Source organism: Sminthopsis crassicaudata, chromosome 1 (assembly GCF_048593235.1).
Source record: "Sminthopsis crassicaudata isolate SCR6 chromosome 1, ASM4859323v1, whole genome shotgun sequence".
NCBI lineage: Eukaryota > Metazoa > Chordata > Mammalia > Dasyuromorphia > Dasyuridae > Sminthopsis > Sminthopsis crassicaudata.
In genome coordinates, this window is record NC_133617.1 from 730,386,715 (window position 1) to 730,409,566 (window position 22,852).

The 22,852-nt window shown below is 37.0% G+C and overlaps 1 long non-coding RNA gene across 8 annotated transcripts in view; it reads right to left on the reverse strand.

Annotated features, from left to right (window-relative positions):
* The window catches only part of LOC141551936 (uncharacterized), a 484,713-nt gene that overhangs the window by 160,035 nt on the left and 301,826 nt on the right, over positions 1–22,852 (reverse strand). For 5 of the 8 annotated variants that reach the window (XR_012485017.1, XR_012485014.1, XR_012485016.1 and 2 more), the window contains exon 4: positions 14,356–14,459. The exons of the other annotated variants lie outside the window; for them this stretch is intronic. This is a non-coding gene — a long non-coding RNA (uncharacterized LOC141551936). The remainder of the gene's footprint in view (positions 1–14,355; positions 14,460–22,852) is intronic. 8 annotated transcript variants of the gene reach the window in all.

The window sequence follows — 22,852 nt, forward strand, 5'->3', positions numbered from 1 at the left end:
ATTGTTGGTGGAGTTGTGAAAAAATCCAACCATTCTGGAGAGCAATCTGGAATTATGCCCAAAAAGTTATCAAAATGTGCATACCCTTTGACCCAGCCATACTACTACTGGGCTTATACCCCAAGGAACTACTAAAGAAGGGAAAAGGACCGGTATGTGCCAAAATGTTTGTGGCAGCCCTTTTCATAGTGGCTAGAAGCTGGAAGATGAATGGGTGTTCATCAATTGGAGAATGGTTGGGTAAACTATGGTATATGAATGTTATGGAATATTATTGTTCTATAAGAAATGACCAACAGGAGAAATACAGAGAGGCTTGGAGAGACTTACATCAACTGATGCTGAGTGAAATGAGCAGAACCAGAAGATCATTATACACTTCAACAATGATACTGTACGAGGATGTATGCTGATGGAAGTGGATTTCTTCAACATAGAGAAGAGCTAATCCAATTCCAATTGATTAATGATGGACAGAACCAGCTACATCCACAAAAGGAACACTGGGAAATGAATGTAAACTGTTATTTTTACCTTCTGAATCCAACAGATTCCTGTGCAACAAAAAATTCGGTTCTACACACATATATTATATCTAGAATATACTGTAATGTATTTAACACATATAAGACTGCTTGCCATCTGGGGGAGGGGGTTGGGGGAGGAAGGGAAAAAATCTGAAAAGAAGTAAGTGCAAGGGATAATGTTGTAAAAAAATACCCATGCATATGTACTGTCAAAAAATTATAATTATAAAATAAAATAAAAATTAAAAAAAAAAAGAAAATAAGAAGCTTTAAAAAAATGAAAATTTTAAATTTAAAAAACACAAGAATAATCATTAGGCTTTAGACATGGAGAGTACCAAATAGTACCATAAAAATAAAATTCACATGTTAACAGATCAAAAAAACTTATTATAGATATGAGAGCTATCCTTGAATTAGTTTTCTAGGGAAAGACAGACCATCTTTTCATCATGTCTATAATAAGTTTTTCTGGTATTTTAAAATAAATAATTTTACATAGAGTAGCAATGTTATTTCCAATATCCATTTTCTTTTTAAAGACATCTTATTCATGATAATAGTCATGATAAAGATGTACAGCATATAATTAAGAAGATTTAACCCTAAATTATTTGAACAAGCTATTAAAACTTTTAAAAAGGAAATGAATGATGGAAATAACATTGATACTCTATATAATAATTCATCCCAAAGCTGACAATATCAATTAATTGCTACAAGATATAGATCAAAAGATACTAGAAACCACAGTGCAGAAGATATTGGACTTATCGAAACCAAAGAGAGAGAGATTGCTTCCAAAGGCAGTATCAGGTTAGAATGTAAATTCGTCTATAATCTCATGAAGGATAGTGGGTGATTATGAGTAGTATTATCACATAAAGCAGAAAGAAGAATTGACAGATGAGATCACTCTAAAGAAAGCATGGCAAGATAAACATATGAGCAAATAGTATTCAAGGATAAAAACAGAAAGACAGCCATAAACAGAAGAAAAAAAAAGAAAGGATTTACAAAAACTATTAAAACATAGTGTTTTCTCCATTAAAGGCAATGAAACTATCAAAGCTGGACCCTAATATCAAAGTCCCTGAAGAGCATACAGAGAAATTTTAAAAATGGCACTAAAGAGAATAAAACTGGGAGGAAAAATGGCGAGATTGGATCAAGGATATGGAGAGAAGATCCATTCTAGAGGTGCTATAATTTTGAGGGCCCTGAGGATCTTTTTATAAGGCTTCTAAAGGAGATACTAAAGATGTGGAAAATACCTAGCACCTTATGGATACCAATAAAAGATGAATGAGAAAAAATTAGCAGCTAAGGACATACCGATTCTCCCATCGACAGGCATACCTTAGTACCACTGCAATAAAGCAAATCATGCAATTTGTTTTTGCTTCCCAGTGCATATGAAACTTGTGTTTACACTACACTATAGTTTATGCTATACTGTAAGTGCTCCTGCAACAGAGAACAAGAGGGATCATGCAGGCTTGGGTATTTCTGCAAAATTGTCTTTTTGAACAAAATTCTGTTTATTTGTGAAGAGAGATGTATAAGTTTGTATTTCATTGGAGGTTATATTTTTATTTGGTTATATGTCAGAATCTGCTTTAGACTGTAAGCTTCATGAGGAAATAGTTCATCAGGTCATCAGGTCATGTTTACATTTTTAATACTTTGTCCTGGGCTTTCTATGGTATCAGAAATTAGAAAGCAATGATAAGTGAATAATAAAATGATAAAAAGTTAAAAAATACCCATCTTCAAGGAACTTACATTTTATAAGAAGAAATATCTTCTATCTAAATAAATATATACAAAATAAATTCAAGGAAATTTGTTTGGGAGAGGCATTAAGAACTATTACTATTAGAAAAAAAGTTTCATGAGTCAGACAGCGTTTGAGCTGAGAGCTCAAAAAAACTGTATGTAGGCTATGGATGGTAAAGGTAAGGAGTAAATTACTCTTAAGAACAGAGAATACACTGATACATTATTGGTGGAGTTGTGAAATGATCCAACCATTCTGGAGAGCAGTCTGGAACTTTGACCAAAGGGCTATAAAACTATGTATACCTTTTGATGCAGCAGTGCCAAATCTAAGTATACATCTCAAGGAAATCATAAAGGAGGGGACAGGACCCACATGTGCAAAAATGTTTGTAGCGGCTCTTTTTGTGGTAGCAAAGGATTGGAAAATGAGGATTGGGGAATCAATTGGGGAATGGCTGAATAAGTTATGATATGTAAAAGTAATGGAATTTTCTTATTCTATAAAAATGACAAACAGGCTGTTTATAGAAAGGCCTGGAAAGGTTTACATGAACTGATGCTGAGAGAAACAAGCAGAACCAGAAATACATTGTACACAATAACAGCCAGAATATGCAATTATCTACTATGAAAAACTAGGTTCTTTACTGTGGTTCAGTGATCCAAGGCAATCCCAATAGACTTTGGAAAGAAAATGCCATCAGCATCCAGAAAAAAAAACTAAGGAGACTAAATATAAATCAATACATGCTATGTTCACTTCTTTTTTTTAATCTGTTTTTTTTTAATCTCTCCCATAATTTTTCTCTTTTGCTCTTATTTTTCTTTCCCAATAATAATTCATAAAACAATGTGTATTAAAAATAAATATTTTTTAAACAAAAGAACAGATGACTATCTATACAAATTTATTGAGATACAAGATGATGTGTTCTATGTAAGCAAGAGTAGGAAGGCAAGTTGATCTTACACATCACAAAGGGGAAAATCTTACACATTAATTACAACTAAGTCTAAGAAAGTTAGGTTGATAGATGGATAAGGGTTTTAAATGCTAAATAGAGAAGTTCAATTTTATTTCTGGAGTTGATAGTAGAGTCACTGAAGCTTTCTGAGTAGGTGACTGACAGAATCTTATTTTAGGAAACATAATTTGCAAACTCTGTTTAAAATGAACTGAAGAGGAGAGTCTTGGAATAGACCAATTCAGAGGCTGCTGCTTTAGTTCAGTTGACGGGATGAAGGTGGAGGCCACAGGATTAGGATCATTAGGGCAAATATTTGGGATATTTTCTTGCCTCTGGAATGAGGAGAGGGCTTCTTTTTGTGGAAGGCAACTTTGAAAGGTAATAGCAGAAAGGAAATTAGAATAGGTGACTGCCATGTATGAAACTAGAACTAGTCACAGAGACTCCAGTAGAGTTGGAAAGAAAGTGGGTCCTGGCTTCCTAGACAAATTGTTTTATGTGACCAGAGGTCAACACAGGGACATGTCCTCAGTGAGGGAAGTTCCTAGGCTGGTCCAACATCCCTAAGGCTGTACTCTGGAACATACTACACCATTATAGTCTAGCTGCTTACAGAGTTGGTCTCTCCCATTGGACTGGGAAAATTCTGAAAATCTGGCACAGGGTGCCACCACCAACAAAGAAAATTTTTGTTCTGGCAGAGAGATTTAGCTGTACTTGGCCAACAGATAAAGGGGAAGCCAAGAGAAAAAGGCACTCCTGGAGACCCAGCTACAAGGAATTGAAGAAGAAGCTGAAGGAGGTGAGTCCTAAGATTGTGAGCAAGGAGGAACCTAGGACCCATATTAATGGAAATATATACAGCAGCTCTATTTGTGGAGACAAAGAGATTGGCGCAAGGGATGCTCGTCCAATGGGAAATGGCTGAACATGATGTAGTATGTCAATTGTGGAATTATATTTGAGAAATCTGGAAAGCTTGGTATGAATGATGCAGAGTGAAGTCACTAGAACCAGGAGAACAATTATACAGTGACAAGGATATTGTGAAGACCAAAGCTTTGAAGGACTTAGTAACTGAGCAGAGTAATGACCAACTATAATTCCAGAGGATTAATGAGGAAACATGCGATGTGTTGAGATGTAATGAGAAACATTATTGAGAAAATACAATGAGGAAAATACCTCCTGATGGAGAAGTGGAAAATATGGAAGAGAAACAAAATATAAACAAATGAAATATATATATATATATATATATATATATATACACACATATATATATATATATATATATAAAATACATGCATGCATATATGTATATAAATGTGCAGTTATGCAATATATATACATATATACATATATATGTGCATATTTTCTTTAGTCATGACCCATAGGGAAATTTGATTTTGATTCTGAAAAAAGAAGAAAAATTCCTTCTGTGACACTGTGAACTATGTGCCTCCAGTGTGGGAATCAGTTTCAGGAAACTAGTAGGTATTATGTATACATTTTCACAGGTTTCCAATATGGAAGCAATAATTCAAAATATGGGAAGGAATTCTCCCAAAATGTGTCCAATAATTTCTGACACAAAGGCATCACAAATAATTCTATGAACATTGTTGGCAATAAGTATTTTTTTAATTTGAATTTATACATACATATGCATATGTGAATATATATATGTAAATTTGAATTTATATTTTCATATGTTGAGCTATCTTTCATTTGTTCATTCATTCATTAACAGGTTTCTTCTTATTTTTCTTTCTTCCTTTCAGATGGGATACACCTGATGCTAATTTGCAGTAACACCATCATTTTTATCAAATGAAAATGCTAAATCACTTCATAACTCTTTCCAGAGTTCACTTCATATTTAATGAGTTAATAGTAAATGTTGGAAAAGAATATTTGAAGGTATTTTTATGATCAAGGTAATGACTGGAAGGAACTCTGAGGCCTGGGGGATGTATGGGATCAGTTCTCTTGGACAATGCCCTAGGAAATTAGTTGCCTGTCTCAGTTACCCACCTCTTCCTGGTGATGTGTCTTTGATTATTTAATAAAAATCTATTGTTTTCCATAAAAGGAAACTTTTGGCTTTCACAAGTTACCGTAAGTTTAGAGAATTCAAAATGAGTAAATTTAAGTAATAGCTTTCATAAGTTGGAGGCTAGTAATAATGCTGACATGAAATATGATAGCAATGCACAACACATCTTGTAAAACAGATGAATCTACTGAACAGAGAAGGAATACTTTGGTTTTTTGGTACAATATAAACATATAATCTTGCCTTTCTCATAAAGTATTTCCTGCCTCAGGGATATACAACTCTACAAATCATTTACACCATTTTATTAAATGTAAAGAAGCATCCTAATACCTTCTAAGAACATAGGAAATTCCTTGTTATCAATGTACCTTCTGGCCATGGGAGACCCACTACTAGAAGGAAAGTTAAGTGATCCCTCATATTAGAGATCTAAAGTGAGGGTACCCATATTAACAGAAGTTAAAGGTATTGAAGAACACCTGAGATAAAATCCTACCTCAAACATTTACTGGCTGTGTGATCCTGGGCAACTCATTGAAATTCTCTCAGTGTGTTTCCTTTCCTATAAATTGGGGATAATAATTGCATCTACCTCACAATGTTGTTGTGACTATCAAATGAGTTAACATGTGTAAATCACTTTGCAAACTTTAAAGTGCTATAGAAATGCTATTACCATTATTATAGTAAGCACAAACTCCATGTTTACTCAATGCTTGAGGCTCAGAAAGTTTCAATCATTGAAGCAAACTCTTTTTAGGTTGCCCCTCCCAGAAGTCAGGTTCTGGGCTTCAAGCATGGGTGATATAATCCAGGATAGACTTCAGATAGAAAGGTTTGTAGGGCACACAGTTTAAAAATAAATAAGGTTTTGGGCAAAGTGAAAAGATATAGGGTGATAAAAATCTAAAATGGCAAAATACACATAAAAATCGCAAATTAAGACAACTCTGAGGTACCACTCCACACCACTCTGATTGGCTAAGATGACAGGAAAAGCTATTGATGAATGTTGGAGGGGATGTGGGAAAATTGGGACACTAATATACCATTGATGGAGTTGTGAACTGATCCAACTATTTGGGAGAGCAATTTGGAACTCTTGTCCCAAGGGCTTCCAAACTGTTCATACCCTTTAATCCAGCAGTGTCTCTACTGGGCCTGTGTCCCAAAGAATCATAAAGGAGGGAAAGGAATGCACATGTGCGAAAATGCTTGTGGCAGCCCTTTTTGTAGTGGCAAGGAATTGGAAACTGAGTGGTTGCCCATCAGAGAATGGCTGAATAAGTTAAGGTGGATGAATGTTATGGAATATTATTGTTCTCTAAGAAACTATCAGCAGGATGATTTCAGAGAGACTGGAAAGACTTACACGAACTCATGCTAAAATGAAGTGAGGAGAACCAAGAGAACACTATACATAACAACAGCAAGATTATAAGATCATCAATTCTGATGGATGTGACTCTTTTCAACAAGAGGGTGATTCAGGCCAGTTCCAATGGACTTGTAATGGACAGAACCATCTGCATCTAGAGAGAGGACTGGGGGACTGAATGTGGATCACAACATAAATATTTTCATATTTTTTTCAATAATTGCTGATATATTATCCATTTTTTGAGTACAGAAATATATTTTTAATTAATTTTTATAATTATAACATTTTCTTTGACAGTATATATGCATAGGTAAAAAAATTTTTTTACAACCTTATCCCTTGATTTCCCTTCTGTTCCGAGTTTTTCCCCTCCTTCCCTCCACCCCCTCCCTTAGATGGCAGGCATTCCCATACATATTAAATATTTTATAGTATATCCTAGGTACAATATATATGTGCAGAACCGAATTTTGTTGTTGTTGTTGCAAAGGAAGGATTGTATTCAGAGGATAAAAATAATCTGGGAAGAGAAACAAAACAAAACAAAACAAAACAAAAAAAAATGCTCACAGTTTACACTCATTTCCCAGTGTTCCTTTTCTGGATGTAGCTGATTCTGTCCATCAATATTTTCACATTTTGTTGTTATTTGCTTGTGTTTTGTTTTATTTCTCATTTTCCAATTTTGATCTGATTTGTGGAAGTATTACAAAAGAATTGCATATGTTTAATATATACTGGATTAGTTGCCATCTAAGGAAGGGGGTGGGGATAATGGAGGGAGGAAAAAAATTGGAACATGAGGTTTTGAAAAGGTGAATGTTGAAAACTAAACATATATATTGAAAATAAAAAGCTTTAAAAATAAAATAAAAATAGGTAAGAGCTGAAAAAAATAAAATGGTAGATACAATTGGGAAAGACACAGACATATATGAAGAAATGATAGATGAGTCCAGGCTGTGCTAAGAGCAAAGAGGCTTAATATGAAGAGAGGAATAGTGGACAGGGTGAAGAAATTTTATATAATTTCCATTAGTCTCCAAGAAAAATCAACCATATTCTCAAGATTGCTGCTATATCACTCTATTCTCTAGCCCTATAAGCTTTCTGGAATTAAATATATCTGTCTCCTTCTTGATTTGTTGAGGACACAAAAGGGTTAAATCAGGAGTCAACTGAAGCTCCCAGAACACATTTAGAGGGAGCAGCCATTTGAGAAGGGGTATCAGAAGTGTTTCATCTTTGATCCAATCCCCTTGCCTGTTTAAACATGTCCTTGCTTTGAGATCATGCATCATCTGGTTTGGCCTGGCATAATGACATTGGTGAGAACTCAGCTGTGAACCTAATTACCCAAACAACACCAGGAAGTTGGACAGAATTGAGAGGAAGGCCACATGAAGAGATCCCTGGACTGCATAGGATATTTCTGTATGATTTCAAGTTAATTCAGAACCAAAGGGAGTTTACTACATTTCAAAGAGTTGGATGCATAGTATCATGATGATTAATAGGAGAATAATTCACTCTTTCATACCCCAGTCCAGGCACAAGGAATTTACCTCCAGGAATCTGACTGAACAAATCCAGGTAACATCCAGGATGTTAATCATTAAGATTCACCAGGAAAGGAAGTTCCTTTTTGCTTCATCTTCATCACTTCCCTTCATCTTCCAGAAAAGCATATATATGAGGAAATGACCAATTCCCTAAATTAGGAACAATCTGTACCCAAAAGCTGATCCAGACCTTGTGAAAAATACACTCCCATGGAGAACTCATTCTCTTCTTATACCTGATTTTGCCCACACCAACAGAATGAAGTACAGAATAGTGTTGGGATAGAGGTATTAATAGGACAATGCCCTTGACTGTGATCATACTTAGCCCCTGGTCCCTCAGCAGGGTGATGACTTCCATAAAGTCCTTCCTGTCTTCTCACACTAGTTATTCCTCACACTACCTTGACATAAAATACAGCAAATTATTCTGCTTCATGTTGGTTTCTTGGCAAGGAGGAGGAAGAAAGTAAGAACAAGGAAGTTAGGTTTGGACACTTGATTAAAAAAAGGGGAAATTCCCAGAACTCATTTAGGGCAAAATGCCTCGTAGGGCCACTGCTAACTTCAGAGAATTAACAAGAGTAGATTGCAGAATAAAAAAATTCCAGTCCTCAAGTACCTTAGGAACAAAATTTAAATCAATAAATCAATCTATCAGCAACATTCATTAAGCATCTATTGTGTCCCAAGTATTGTCCTCAGCACTGGAAAAAGTGAAACAATTCTTACTCTTAAAAGAAAGGGCCCAAATCTTTCTTTCCAGACTCACTCTGTGATTCAGACACGATAGTCATCTCTGTTCTTCATTCAGAATATTCTATCTCCTGAGTATGTGCTTTGGAGGGGCCATCCCTCCTTCCTTGAAGGCACTTCCTCTTTACTTCCATCTCATCTTCCATCAAGACATAGCTCAAATACTACTTTCTACTTCCAGGATTCTTGATCTTGGAACCATAGTACATGAATAGACATAAGGAAGTCTGTGAATCAGCTTGGAAAAAGAATATCTTTATTTTCACTAAGCTTGAACTGAAATTAACCAATTCCTTAAATGCTAAACATAGGCCACAAAAGTGATTAGGAGAAGGGGCTCATGGGATTTACTCTGCCAAATAGGCAGAGAAGATTTCCAGGAAGAAGTCTTACTGAAACTGGCCTGGGAAGAATTTATAGTTCTGGAAGAGACAGACCTAGTGCTGGAGAGGAAGGGGAGGGGGAAAGCATTTTAGGTATGATGAGGAAGGGAAGCAACAGAGGTAAAGGACCTTTAGCTAAGCCTTTAGCTAGGGTGTCTTTCTACCGAATGTTTCCTCGCAAGAATTGCTGCCAGAGATCCAATCCTTTGTAGAGCTTGGGAGGTCTCCTGAAAGCAGCAATGGAGAGACCCAAATGATGAAATAGGCATCCTCTTATCAAAGCTACAGGCCCCAGGAGCATGGCACACTGACAAATGATATTTGAAGTGATAAGAAATGAACAACGCTAAGTAATGTGTGTTAATTTACATTGTACCAAGGCCCCCAAGATATTATCTCTGACTACCATAGGCACATTTAGGACCAACCTACCAACATTTCCTCATTAGGAAAGTATGTACTCTGAGCTGAAGAGCCACAAATCAGTTTTTGGTGACTGCAGTCTTGTAAATTGTGTAGAGCTGAATGTTTTAAAATGCCTGAAAAAAATGGCTTGAAATCAGAGAGGAATGTATCTCTCAGCTACAATAACCAGCACTATCAGCATCAGATCCAAAAAATGTTAGAAATGGAATCATTTCATTTTGGCGTGGAGAATCCGTATAATGGAGGTAACTATTTCTGTAGTCAATGGAGTCATAACCAGCAAGAGGTAAATAGGGCTTTGTCCTAAGGTGCAAATATTGAGGTTGGTTAGCAGTTATTTCTTCCCTTGTAATAGGGCCATACTTTCTTTATCAGTTGGTTTCCATTATTTTCATAGTGACCCCCATTGTTACACTCACTATTATCCCTTCATTTTGCTCCAAAGTTCTCCTTCAGTCTATTTCACCACCCCTGGGCCAATCCCTATCCTGTTGCTGTGTTCTATCTCTGCCAGTGCTTACCTTTTCCTCAAACCCTTGTAGAGGTGAAGGTCATACTATTCCCTCTCCCACATTACCTTGCCCCTATTCATCCCCTGTAAAAACAGTCCCAACAACAGGCCTGTCAGGCAGTAGCTAAGAATGAGAAATCTTCATAAACACTTATACTGCTTCCTAAACTCAAAAAAACTTGTCAGGATTACTATGTCCTTTCTCTTATCTCCGAACTATTCCAGGAGTATAAGTCTCTATCTGATTTTAAAAGAGCTTCTCTTTACCTTGTCTACAAGTCTGATTCCAGCACTCAATCACACTTACTTCCTCCCCTACCCTTCTTTTTATACTTTCTTTTTTATCTTTCCAGTGCTTTATTAAGCCCTATATGCTGAGCATGGCTCTAAGATATAATGGAAGGCAAGAAACAAACAAAAACTACACATTAAAAAGCATCATATACACACACGCATACACACACTCACACAGAGCCTCAAAGAGCGCACTTTATTTGGGGAAGACATAAATCTCTAGGGAAGACAAGATATTTACTGAGTATAAAATTGATCTGAAAAGGAAAGGTGTTTATAGCTGGGGAAATCAGTAAAAATATCTTGAAGAAAGCAAAAAACTTAGAAAATTAAAGAGAAGAGGTAGCAGAATGTGGCTTTTATAGTTCTAGGTCACACCAAGGGTCAGAGTTTGGGGATGCTGAGTTTTGCATGAGGACTTTACCAGAATGCCAGAGGAGCTGAGAGTATTGGGAGAAAATTAAAGTAAACATCTTGAAGGCAGGAACTATCTCCCTTCCCAGGATTTGTACCCTCAGAATTTAGCATGGTGTATAGAACATGGTATTTCATAAATTTCTCTGTTTCTTTTTCTTTCTATTTGTCTGTCTGTCCCTCTCTCTGGCTCTGTTTCTCTTTTTCTCCATCTCTCTGTCTCTCTCTTTTTCTTTCTGTCTCCCAATTGTCTTCAGGTTTTACTTGTCATCCACCTGCTCAAACCCTTCAGTGTCAAACCCCTCAAATCAAGAAAGATAAGGAAGTTGGATGTTTTTAAAAGATAAAAAGAGGGTGCTATGCTTTAGAGCAATCCAGCATCTGGAGAAGATGAAAGACGAAAAGAGAGCAAAGAGAGAAGGGGAAGAGAGAGAAAAGGGGAAGGAGGGAGAGAAAGGAGAGAGAAGGAAGAAGGGAAAAGAGAGATGGGGATAGATAAACAAAAAAGAGAGAAAGAGAGAGGGAGATGAGAGACAGATGAGAGATAGAAAGACAAGAGAAAGAAAAAGAGACAAAGACAGATGAGAGATAGAAAGATAAGAGGGGGGATGAGAGAGGGAGAAAGGAAGGGAGGGAGAAAAGAAGAAGAGAGAGGGAGAAAGGGAGAGAGACAGAGGGAATGATTCACTGTAAAAGACAATGACTTGTTTTTGGACTTGGTGAATTTGAAGAGCCTACAGGATTTGTTTGTTTGTTGCCCTTAAATATGAGTACTTTCATGTTCAATTCAATTTAATAAAGGTTTACTAAGTGCCAGGCACTATGCTAAGCCTATGAGTGATGCAAATAAGATAAAAAAGAAAGAAAGAAAGAAAGAAAGAAAGAAAGAAAGAAAGAAAGAAAGAAAGAAAGAAAGAAAGAAAGAAAGAAAGAAAGAAAGAAAGAAAGAAAGAAAGAAAGAAAGAAAGAAAGAAAGAAAGAAAGAAAGAAAGAAAGAAAGAAAGAAAGAAAGAAAGAAAGAAAGAAAGAAAGAAAGAAAAGACATTGCTCTCAAGGAGTTTACAATCTAAAAAGGGCCATCACACAAAACAAAGCTGAAAAGTTGTGGGGAGGGGGTTAATTTTTTTTTTTTTTTCCTGTTGTGGTTTATTTCTTCCTTTTAGTATAGCTCTGTGGACTTCCAAGTTTTCTACTAGAAAGGTTAAAGCAGGCTTAGGGAAGCCCTCTGGCCTTTTGAGATGATTGGGTTTCTTCAGAAACAGGCCAAAAGCTCTACAGAGTAGTATTTTGTAGTCTCTCTGGTTTAGGGTGCAGAGTGAAGGGAGGCTGGTGTAATTGATTGCAAAGTCTCATGGGATAAAACTGCTTTACTGGTAGGAAAAGTCTCCCAAGTTTAAACATGGATGCCTTAAAACATCAGTGTTTATGATTTCTCCTTTATTTGCTTTGGACTTAAGGCCTAAAATGTTCCTCCCTCTCTCCAGGCACTGTTTGGGAGTTTAATTAAAATATATGCCTGGCAATCTCCAAAGAGGGAGGGAGGAAGCAGTGCTGTATGTCTGGTTTAGTGAGTAGGGGATTTATTAACCGTATGGAGCTTATGTATCCATGGAATTTTTCTTGGGTTTCTAAGTGCAGGGTGGATTTATAGGGACTCAGAGAGAAAGTCTGGAATTCAACCCATTCCCCTGGCCTTGAGCTGCACAAAGTCTTAATTGGTAATCCAAAGAGAGACCTAGGTCATGGCTCCCCAGGAAGCAAAGGGCTTCCTTCCAGCCAAGTTTCACATCCCAAACACCTTAACTTCTTGAAGTTGTTCTTTAAATGCAACAGCAGCTGTGTGAGACATCATGGAAGGAGGCACACAGGGACTACACTAGGAGTGAGGGAAGAAGCTTGACACTAATTCTTATTCCTTCTGGTCCACAAGCAGCAGCCCTAGCAAAGGGGTGGAGAGATGGATACTACTGCTACCACAGTCTGTTTCCTAAGGGATCGGTGCTGATGATCATCCTGGGAAGGGAACCCCCTCAAAAAGAAAGAAAGATTAAATTAGACAAACTGGGCAATGATAGATGGGTAGGATTTGGCAAGGCATCTCTAACAGGATAAAATCCAGAGTCTTTAGTCTTGTATTCAAGTCCCTGATCATTCCCTATTTCTCTACATCAATCAGTAAACATGAAGTGCCTACTGTTCACTGAGAGGCAGTGTGGATTAATGAAATACTTGATCTTGGAGCTAATTAGTCACTGGGAATGTCACTTAACAGACTGGTGACACTTCTTAAGAATCACATTTTTTAAAAAAATTTAATAGTTTTTATTTACCAGATATATGCATGGGTAATTTCACTGCATTGACAATTGCCAAACCTTTTGTTCTAATTTTCCCCCTCCTTCCCTCCTAGATGGCAGGTTGACCAATACATGTAAAATATATTAAAGTATAAATTAAATACAATATAACCACATTTTTAATGCAAATACATAAGACTGAAAAGGAAGTGTTTAACAACAACAATAAATTGTATGCTCCTGGTTAATTTCTGATATATATATATAGAATAAATGTCAGAAAAATTGGAGGGGACTGAGAGGGTCAGGAATTATATTCAAAGTGGCACTGGGATTTAGTCCTGATGAAGGAAATCAGAAGTTCTAGAGATGCAGTTAACAGTACTGAGTGGAGAGTATGAGAATCCAAAGTAAAAAGTAGAAGCTGAGTTGAGACAGAGAATTGTGGAAACTGGTAGCCTCTGAGGAAGCATGAAAGTCCAGTCATATGTGGTTTTCTCCATTGCTTCCCAGATTGCATGGAGATTTTTAAACTGGATCTCAGTGGGGCCTGAAAGTTTTCTCTAGTTTGAAGGAGAATAACTAACCAGGACCCAAATCCCAAAGCCTAGGGATGCCATGTGAAGATTACAAGTTTGGGCTTCAAGAATCCTTCTCTCTCCAAGCTGGCAACAGGAGTGAATATGAGCTTATCTAGAGGTCATTTGGGGTTGACTCACCTCTTGGAAAACAAATTTGCCCTCCATGTCAGTAATTATGAAATTTTAATCACTTGTACTTTTTTATCGGAGTTAAATTGAGCAATCAATTTTAGAGTCGATGAAAAAAGGAAGTTATTTCAGGGGATGTGCTTGTGGGTTGGGGAAAAGGATTCTCTTTCCCATCAGAGCTAATATTCAGGAACCAAGAACAACAAATATGGAAATTTGCAATCAAAAAGATCTGTACAAAAGGTCAACTGGAAAAGGTCAAATAGGTCATAAATGACTCACCTTTCACTCGACCTCTTGGATCCTATGCCCAATGATGATATTGGGCCTCTTTTCATCTATTTATTCATGTATCACCCATAGATTCTTAAGGCAAAGGGGATTTCCTAGAATTGGAAAAGACAAGAAAGAATGCGGATTCATGATGAAGTCGACTGCTCATGAGCCAATTCTGATGCTATGTTACTGCTGCTGATACATACTCTAGGATATGGGGTCTCAGGATCCCAATTAAGAGCTGGAAGAAAGTTTTGAGGTTATCTACTCCAACCCCCTCTTTAAAAGTTTAGGAAACTGAAGCACAGGAAGTGATTTTTTCCAAGGTCACACAGAGGAAAGGAGTCAAATCTGGGTCTTTCTGACGCAATAATCTATCACCCCATGATGCCTATGTGTCAGAGATGACATTTCAATAAATCAATTGACAGCTATTCATTAAAGATTTACTTTGTGCCAAGCACTGTGCTAAGCTCTTAGGATACAAAGATAAATATGAAACAATCTTAACCTTCAGGGAGCTTATGTTCTAGGAGAGGAGACCATATGAACATATAAAACATATATAAATGTTTGCAAATAAAAACAAGGTATTTGGTAAGGGAGGATGCTAGGAATGGGAAGGGATAAGCAAGAAGTGGGTCTTGAGTTGGGTCTTGTAGGAAGATAGAGATTTCAAAAAGTAGGTGAGAAGAGAGTATCTTCCATTTATGAGGGCCATTGACACAAAGGCAAGGTGGCAGGAGATTGATTGTTAAATGTACAAAACATTTGAACAGTCGAGAAGGACAGTCTGGCTGAATCATAGGATACAGACATGAATAAAGTACAGAGTTGCTATGTAGCTTAGTAGATAGAACACAGGACCTGGAGTCTGGAAAATCTGAGCTCAAAACTAGTCTGAGCACTTACTAGCTGTGTGACCCTGAACAAGTCCCTTGACCCTATTTATCTCAGTTTTCTCATATGTAAAAGGAACTGAAATAAGAAATGGCAAACTATGTCAGTATCTTTGTCAAGTAAATCCCAGATAGAGTCATGGAAAATTGGACATGACTAAAGACCAATAACAAAATGTATAGAGACGATGGGGAAAGTAGGAAGAAAAGAGGTCATGGAGAAATTTAAATGTCAGGAAAATGGAGGCTACTGAGATTTAATGAAGGAATAAATGAATGTATTTTAAATGTTTACTACCTATCAAACACAGTGTTAAACAATGGATAAACAAACACAAAAAGAGAGATAGTTTCAACTCCAAAAGAGCTTATATTCTTGGAAGATGAATTGGTAACTTTCAGATCCCCCTCACACAAGATCAATTACATTGTAGTTAGGTACCTATTATACTCAGCAAAGTTGTGGAATTGAGAGAATTCTAATTCCCAAGTTTTGTTTTGTTTTTTTGTTTGTTTTTTCATTTAGACCTTTCTACAATTAATAAAAGTAGAATGAAGTTTCCATTAATGAATGAAGCAACAAGGCAGAGGTCTTATCATTTTCCTCAACTGCTCAAACTTAATAGTATAATTTTTAGTATAATCTTATGACTTCAACATTTAGACTGCCCATCAAATGAACTTCCATGATCAACACAGATCAATACCTATTTTGTAATTTGTAGACCGGAGTGTAAGAAGGGTATTTGACTGACTCTATGGCTAGGCAGTTAGTATGTTTCAGAGTCAGAATTTGAACCCAGGTTTTCCTATTCCAAAACCAGTTTCCTGTCCATGAGTCCCACTGTCTCCATTCATAAAGTACTTTCCTCACAAAAACTGAGTAAGGAAAGCAATATGACTATCTCCAATTTACAGCCAGAAAAAATGATCATCAGGGAAGTTATATCACTGATTTGTCCATGGTCATCCAATCAGTTTTTCTAAATGGATAAGTAAGTATAAAATAATTTAAGGAGGTAATGAACACTTAGAATTAGGAGGGGATGTATCTTGGAGAACTTCTAGGAGGAGGCAGTAATAGCCTAAATATGAATATAAGGAGAGAAATCCACATTGAGGAATAGTCAGTCATCTACTTTTTTTTTTTTTTTTTTTTTTCAGTCATCTATTTTGTAGGGTCCTTAGAGAGGAGGCATGTGAAGCCAGATTAGAGAGAATGACTATAAATGTCACACTGTGAAATCTGTATTTTATCCTAGGGGCAGCATGGAAAAGTAGGCAGAATGTTAAATTAGATATTAGGAATCTGAGCCTTCCCTGACATATCTCCTCTTGGTTCTAATTCCTCCTTACCGTCTAAAATTACCTTACATTTTCTCATCTAAACCCATATTACATTTCTCCAATAAACTCTTGAAGGACAGAGACTTTCTTTTTTTGTCTGTATTCTCAGGCTTTACCATTCATTGCCTTGTACATGTTGGCTTAGTAAACATTTGAGGATTAACTGAACCCAGTCAATCTTTTCAGCTTATAGATGGACAAACTAATCCTAAATACTATACAGCTATAACAAATAGCAAATGAAGAGCAGTGGCTTTGGAGTGAAAGGATTTGGGTTCAAAACCAGATTTTTGGTCCCTTTATTTCTGGGGTGAACTTGGACAAGTAATGTAATTTCTCCATGATTCATTTTCCTCATCTATAAAATAAAGAGACTGAGCTCAATGATTTTTATAATGTACCTTCCAATTCTAAAACCTGTGATTCTTTGCTGGAGTTTCACCTCTAATTTCCTTCTTGGTTTATTCCCTGATCAATAAAAGTTAAAAACCAAAGAAAGAAAGCAAAGAAGAGAGCCACCAGAGCAATCATTTTTTAAAAAGAATTGTCAACACAGGGTTAATAAAGCTTAGAAATTTGGCTGATTTGTTTCATGTAATCATTTCTTAAACTCCATGACTCAAAGGGGCTGGTTCTCTAAGCATGGGAAATCCTGAAAGAGGAAGTGGGGGTGGATCAAAATTTTGATTTCCTTAAAATGATTAGAGCCAATTAGTTAGCTTAAATCTTGGATTCATTTAGCAACTTTACCTTGAACCCTGAAAGGGCCCCCTTCCTTTCTTTGTTCCTTTCTATTAGCTACTTTTCATTCTAATTGCCACGCCCCCTAACTACTTGTACAAAGGCCTAAAGAACTTGGAAGTTTGGGGAGGCTCCCTGTGGAAGAGCCCTGCCCAAACCCACCCACTGACCACCCATCTCCACCCATGAAACCCATTCTTCCAGGTGTTTGTGAATTTTCCTTTCCCTGAGTGCTATATGAGCTTTTCTGCTATACTCTCCTTTGCAAAATAAGAATCATACTCTATATTTTTCATATGTTCTCAGGCATAAAGAGACAAGAACATTCAAGAGAAAGCTGAGTTTTCTTGAATTGTCTCAAGGCAAAGGAAGTTTGCTCTGTATTCCGGGACAAGTTCTTAGCTCAGGTTAAAAAAAAAAAAAAAAAAAAAAAAAAAAAAAAAAGGGGGAATTGATGTGCTAATGAGACATTTAACCAACTTGATAAAACAAGGGTTCAGATGGGAAATGGAGGCTGTGACCCAGCCAAACTTTCCCAATATTTTCCTCCTAAAAACTTTAAGGGGGAGACATTTTTCCAGCCAAGGACAACTCAAAAAAGTTGTCAAAGAGGAATATGACATTAGGGAAAGGGGAAGAGACAGTTCAGACTGTATATGATGGTAACACCAGTAGGGGATCTTGGAGGTGGTAATAATAGTAGTGGTAGTGTTTGGTGCTCTCAGGTAAAAAATAATATGAGGAGCATATAATTGGTCAGAAAGAGATTTCATGGGACCTTTTGCTGACACTGGGTACAGTACCTGTTTGTTTTGTTGTTGTTGTTGTTGTTGTTTTGGGGTTTTTTTTGTTTTTTTGTTTTTTGGTAACATGATTGCTCATCCACAGTTCTAGGTTATAGTTCTAGGATGGAGAAGATTGCTTATGGTCAGTTACAAAAGAACAAGGGCTCTGGTAATAATGCCAAGACCAAGGGAAACACACATGTTTTCGTCAGCAGAGGAACAGGGATCTTTCTGGGCAAAAAAGTGGAATTTGCAGACCAGGAGATCAGGGAACATACCTCTTCCTGGATCATATCATCTTGGAAGCACTGAAAAATTACAAATAACCTCCTACCAGCACCACCATTGTCACCACCCTGAATAAGCTCTGAAAATAGTGGCACAAAAAAGTCTGAAGCTTGGGCAGTTCCTCTGCACTCCCATGTGAACAGAGCCCAACTTTAACATAAAGTTAAAAGTTGAGAACTAGAAAAATGAGGAGACAATAAAAAATAACTATAAAAAGCTACTATAGTGATAGGAAAGAACAACACAAAAGTCAAAAGATGATACCAATGTCAAAGTAGCTACAAAGCCTTAATTAAAAAAAAAAAAAAAAAAAAAAAAAGGTGAATTAGATATAAGCCCAATAAGATTTTCCCAAAGAGATAAAGAATAAAATAAGAATGGTAGAGAGGAAAATTGGAAAAGAAATTATTGTTCTGATTAGCTTTCTGGAGGTCTTGGAAGCAGCCTTCATTTTTCTAGAATAATCACCACAAGAATAGTCAGGAATAAAGTCCAAAAGTCTTTATTGTTTCCTTCACAATCTGTCTTCTTCACCTGGGGCTTGGCTAGCCCTCCACAATGGGTTTTGGTTTCAATGGAAGAAGCAGGAGAGCCACCATGATGGTCTCTGTCTTGAAGTCTGTCTCTAGCTCAGTTGTCCCCAGTTTATATGTTCTATTACCATTACATCATTACAGTATACTGAGTATAAACCAATAATTATATCACTAGGGAGCCATTATTTGTTATAAGATTAAATCAATCACACTGAACTAGAGAACTCACATGCTAAACTAGATAGCCATTGTCTTATCAATTCCACTGAGTTAAGACCTTGTTTAAATCAGTGATACTGAGCCTTAAGTGTGTTTTTCCTTTACAAGAAATGAATGCTACCAAAAAAAAAATTATAAAATGAAATTAATATCTTGGTAAAAGAAACACATACACACACACACACACATCTGAAGAAAATAACACCTAAAAAATTAGAATTCAACAAGTGGAAGATAATGATCCATAAGACACTAAAAAACAATAAGCAAAATTAAAAGAATGCTAATGTGGAAGAAAATGTGAAATAGTTCACCAAAAAAAAATTGACTAAGAAAATAGGCTAAGGTGAGATCATTTAAGAATTATTGCACTGCCTGAAAGGCATTATCCAAAAAAAAAAAAAAAAAAAAAGATTTTAAACACCACATTTCAAAAAATTATGAATGAAAATTACCCTAATATCTCAGAATCATAGGGTAACATAGAAACTGAAAGTACTAATCATCTCTTAAAAGAGATCTCAAAAGAATAATTTATTATATCCATATTCCAAAGTACCTAGGTCTTAAAAGCATTCATAAAGAAGCAATTTAAATATCATGAAGCTATAGTGAGGATTACATAAAATTTAGTAGTTTGCACATTAAAGATATGTAAGTCTTAGAATATAATACACTGGAAGGCAAAGGAGCTAGGACTACACCGAAGAATAATCTACCTAGTAGAAGTGAGTATAATTCCTTAAGGGGAAAAATAGTCAAGAGGACTTCCAAGCTGTAAGGAGTTGAAACTCTTGCACTGAGGAGGGACAATCCAGCACTTGAGGCTAATTACTGATTGGACAATACTCTATAAGAATATGCTTGGAAAATGGCCCTTCCCACTATCCTGTGCTGGCTCAATCGTTTGGTGTCTACAGAGAATTGTGGGAGGGACTAGGAGGTGCAAGAAGACTAGCCAGGGTCACTTCTGCAAAAGAGATGACAAGGTGAGGTCGAAGAGATTCTATGGGTCCATTCTCTTCACTTCTACTGCTAAAGACCAAGAATAAAGATTTTTGCTTATCCTGACTCCAGCTGATTTTAAGGTATTCAGGGTGCTAACGTGGTCACCACATTTGGTGCCCAATGCAGGTCCAAGGACTCTAATTTCACTGAAGAAGCCCTCAGAGGCCAGGAAATAGGGTGAATACCTTAATAGACAAAAATGGAATTTACTTTGTTAAGGACTAAACTAGTAACCTTTTCTAGCTGAAATGGGGCAGATGTTAGGAAAAGATTCTCTCCAGCCCCAACCCCACCCCCATCCTGAGGAGGTACTATAGAAAGCATGCTTAAGATTGGAAAGGGCTGAAAATCTGAGTTGCAATGAGTCCAACCAACACTTGAGGCTAATTACCAATTGGACAATACTCTATTAACATATGCTTGGAGGATAACCCTGCCCAATTATTCTGTGTTGGCTCAATCTGGGGATGTAGACAGAGAAGTGTGAGAGTTGAGAGGGTAGAGTAGGACAAGTGGGATCATTCTTTGGTGGTGGAGAGAGAGAAAGGAGATTCCTATATCTACTCCCCTGATAGTGACCCCAAAAGACCAAGAATAAAGCTTTTGCTTATTCTGACTCTGGCTGATTCTAAGATATCTAGGATACTAATGCGGTCATTACATAAGATGATCAAGGGACAAGGTTTAATTATAACTTGGTTGCAGATTGCTAGACTCTTGGGTACATTAGAACACAGGTCTCCTTTCTTCTTCTTCTTCTTCTTCTTTTTTTTTTTTTTTTTTTTTTTTTGAGGCTGGGGTTAAGTGACTTGCCCAGGGTCACACAGCTAGGAAGTGTTAAGTGTCTGAGACCAGATTTGAACTCGGGTTGTCCTGAAGTCAAGGCTGGTGCTCTATCCACTGCATCACCTAGCTGCCCCTTCCCTTTCTTCTTAAAGGAAGAAGAAATAAGGCTAGATAATTGGAAGCTGGTAGGACAACAACTTTGTGAATACTGCAATGATAAAAGTCCTCATTCAATTTCCAAGGAAACATTCTACATATACAAATAATACAATTGGCCTTAAAGATTCCTGCAAGTTATAGAAAAAAGAAAAATTTTCAGAACAGTCAAATGAGGAAGTAGGAGGAAAAAGAGGAAGACAATGAACAGATTAATGGCAATATCTCTAGAGGGCATGTGGAGTTAAGTAAGGATGAAGAACATGGTAAAGGACATTGTGATTCTTGCTCTGACTAGGCAGCTTCAACCCTGCCTAAACCGGTTCTTGACACACTCCCATCAACTTAACCTTCCAGGATGGAGGGAGGGAGTAGTAGGAGGGGCAGTGATATCACCAGCACCTCCCCCCCAGCAATCACCCTGTCCTATAACAAGATTGCAGAAGGCACTACTCAAAGTCACAGAAGAAGGTCAAGATTTAGCTGATTTGAAAATCAGAATGTATCCCGTGATTCAACAGTTTAACTCTTCAGGTGAAGAAAATAGAAAATATACTCCTTTTGATATAGAAATCCTCAAAGACCTGAAAAAGACTTGCTCTCTTTATGGGGCTACATCAGCTTATGTTAAGATGATATTACAGAATTTGGCTTATGAAGTCTTAATATCTAGGGATTGGAAATCTATAGCAAGGACATGCTTAAAACCTAGACAAAACTTGTTGTGGCTTTCTGAGTATAGTGAGCTCCGTAGGATGTAAGCCCAACAAAATAGTCATAATTAATCCTTCAATCACCTATGACTAACAGATGTAGGTTCTTATGCAGACATTTCAGTACAAATTTATTACCCCTAAGCAGCATATGAGCAAATTGCTTCTGTTGCTATCGAAGCTTGGGCTTTTTCCCCCAATAAAAACGACAAGGGTGAGGCCTTTACAAAAATTGCACAAGGGCCAAATGAACATTTTGTTGATTTTGTGGGACGTTTGCAGACAGCTGTCATACAAACTAATGGTGAAAATGCAGTAACAGATATTATGATAAGGCAACTTGCTAAAGAAAATGCTAATGAGGTTTGTAGAAGGATTGTACTAGGACTACACAAGAATGCTCCTTTAGAGGAGATCATAAAACACTGTGCCACAGTAGTTACAAATAACTTTTATACCCAGGCTATGATGCAGACTTCCCAAGATCCCAACATGGGAAGACAGGGTCCCTTTTGGCAAGGGACTTGTAGAGAGACTTGCAAATACTTTCAATGTGGTAAAGTAGGGCATCTGAAAGCTCAATGTTGGAATAGAGGCAGACTGGAAAAACATGTTGGGAGAACAAGACTCAATACTCCATGTCTAAAATGCAACAGAGGCTTCCATTAGGAATCAGAATGTAGACTGATTCAGGGAAACAGGATGAGGGACCAGCCCCAGGGCCCAAGACAAAAAATACTTAGGGCTTGATGTCAATCAATGCCACACCCAGAGAGTGCCTAGAAGTTCATTACCCAGACATAACCAATCAGCCAGGAAACCATCTGATGGGAAAAAGGGATTACACAACCAATCATCCAGGAAGCAACCTGATTGGAGAAAGGGATTACAATTGGGGAGAATAGAGTTGTATGTAGCTGGGACAACTGAGATACCCCCTGGAGAGGTGAAATCTGTTCCTCTCCAGCCTATGGATCCCTTGCCTCCAGGCACAGTAGGCTTGACCATTTTACCTCCTGAGTGTG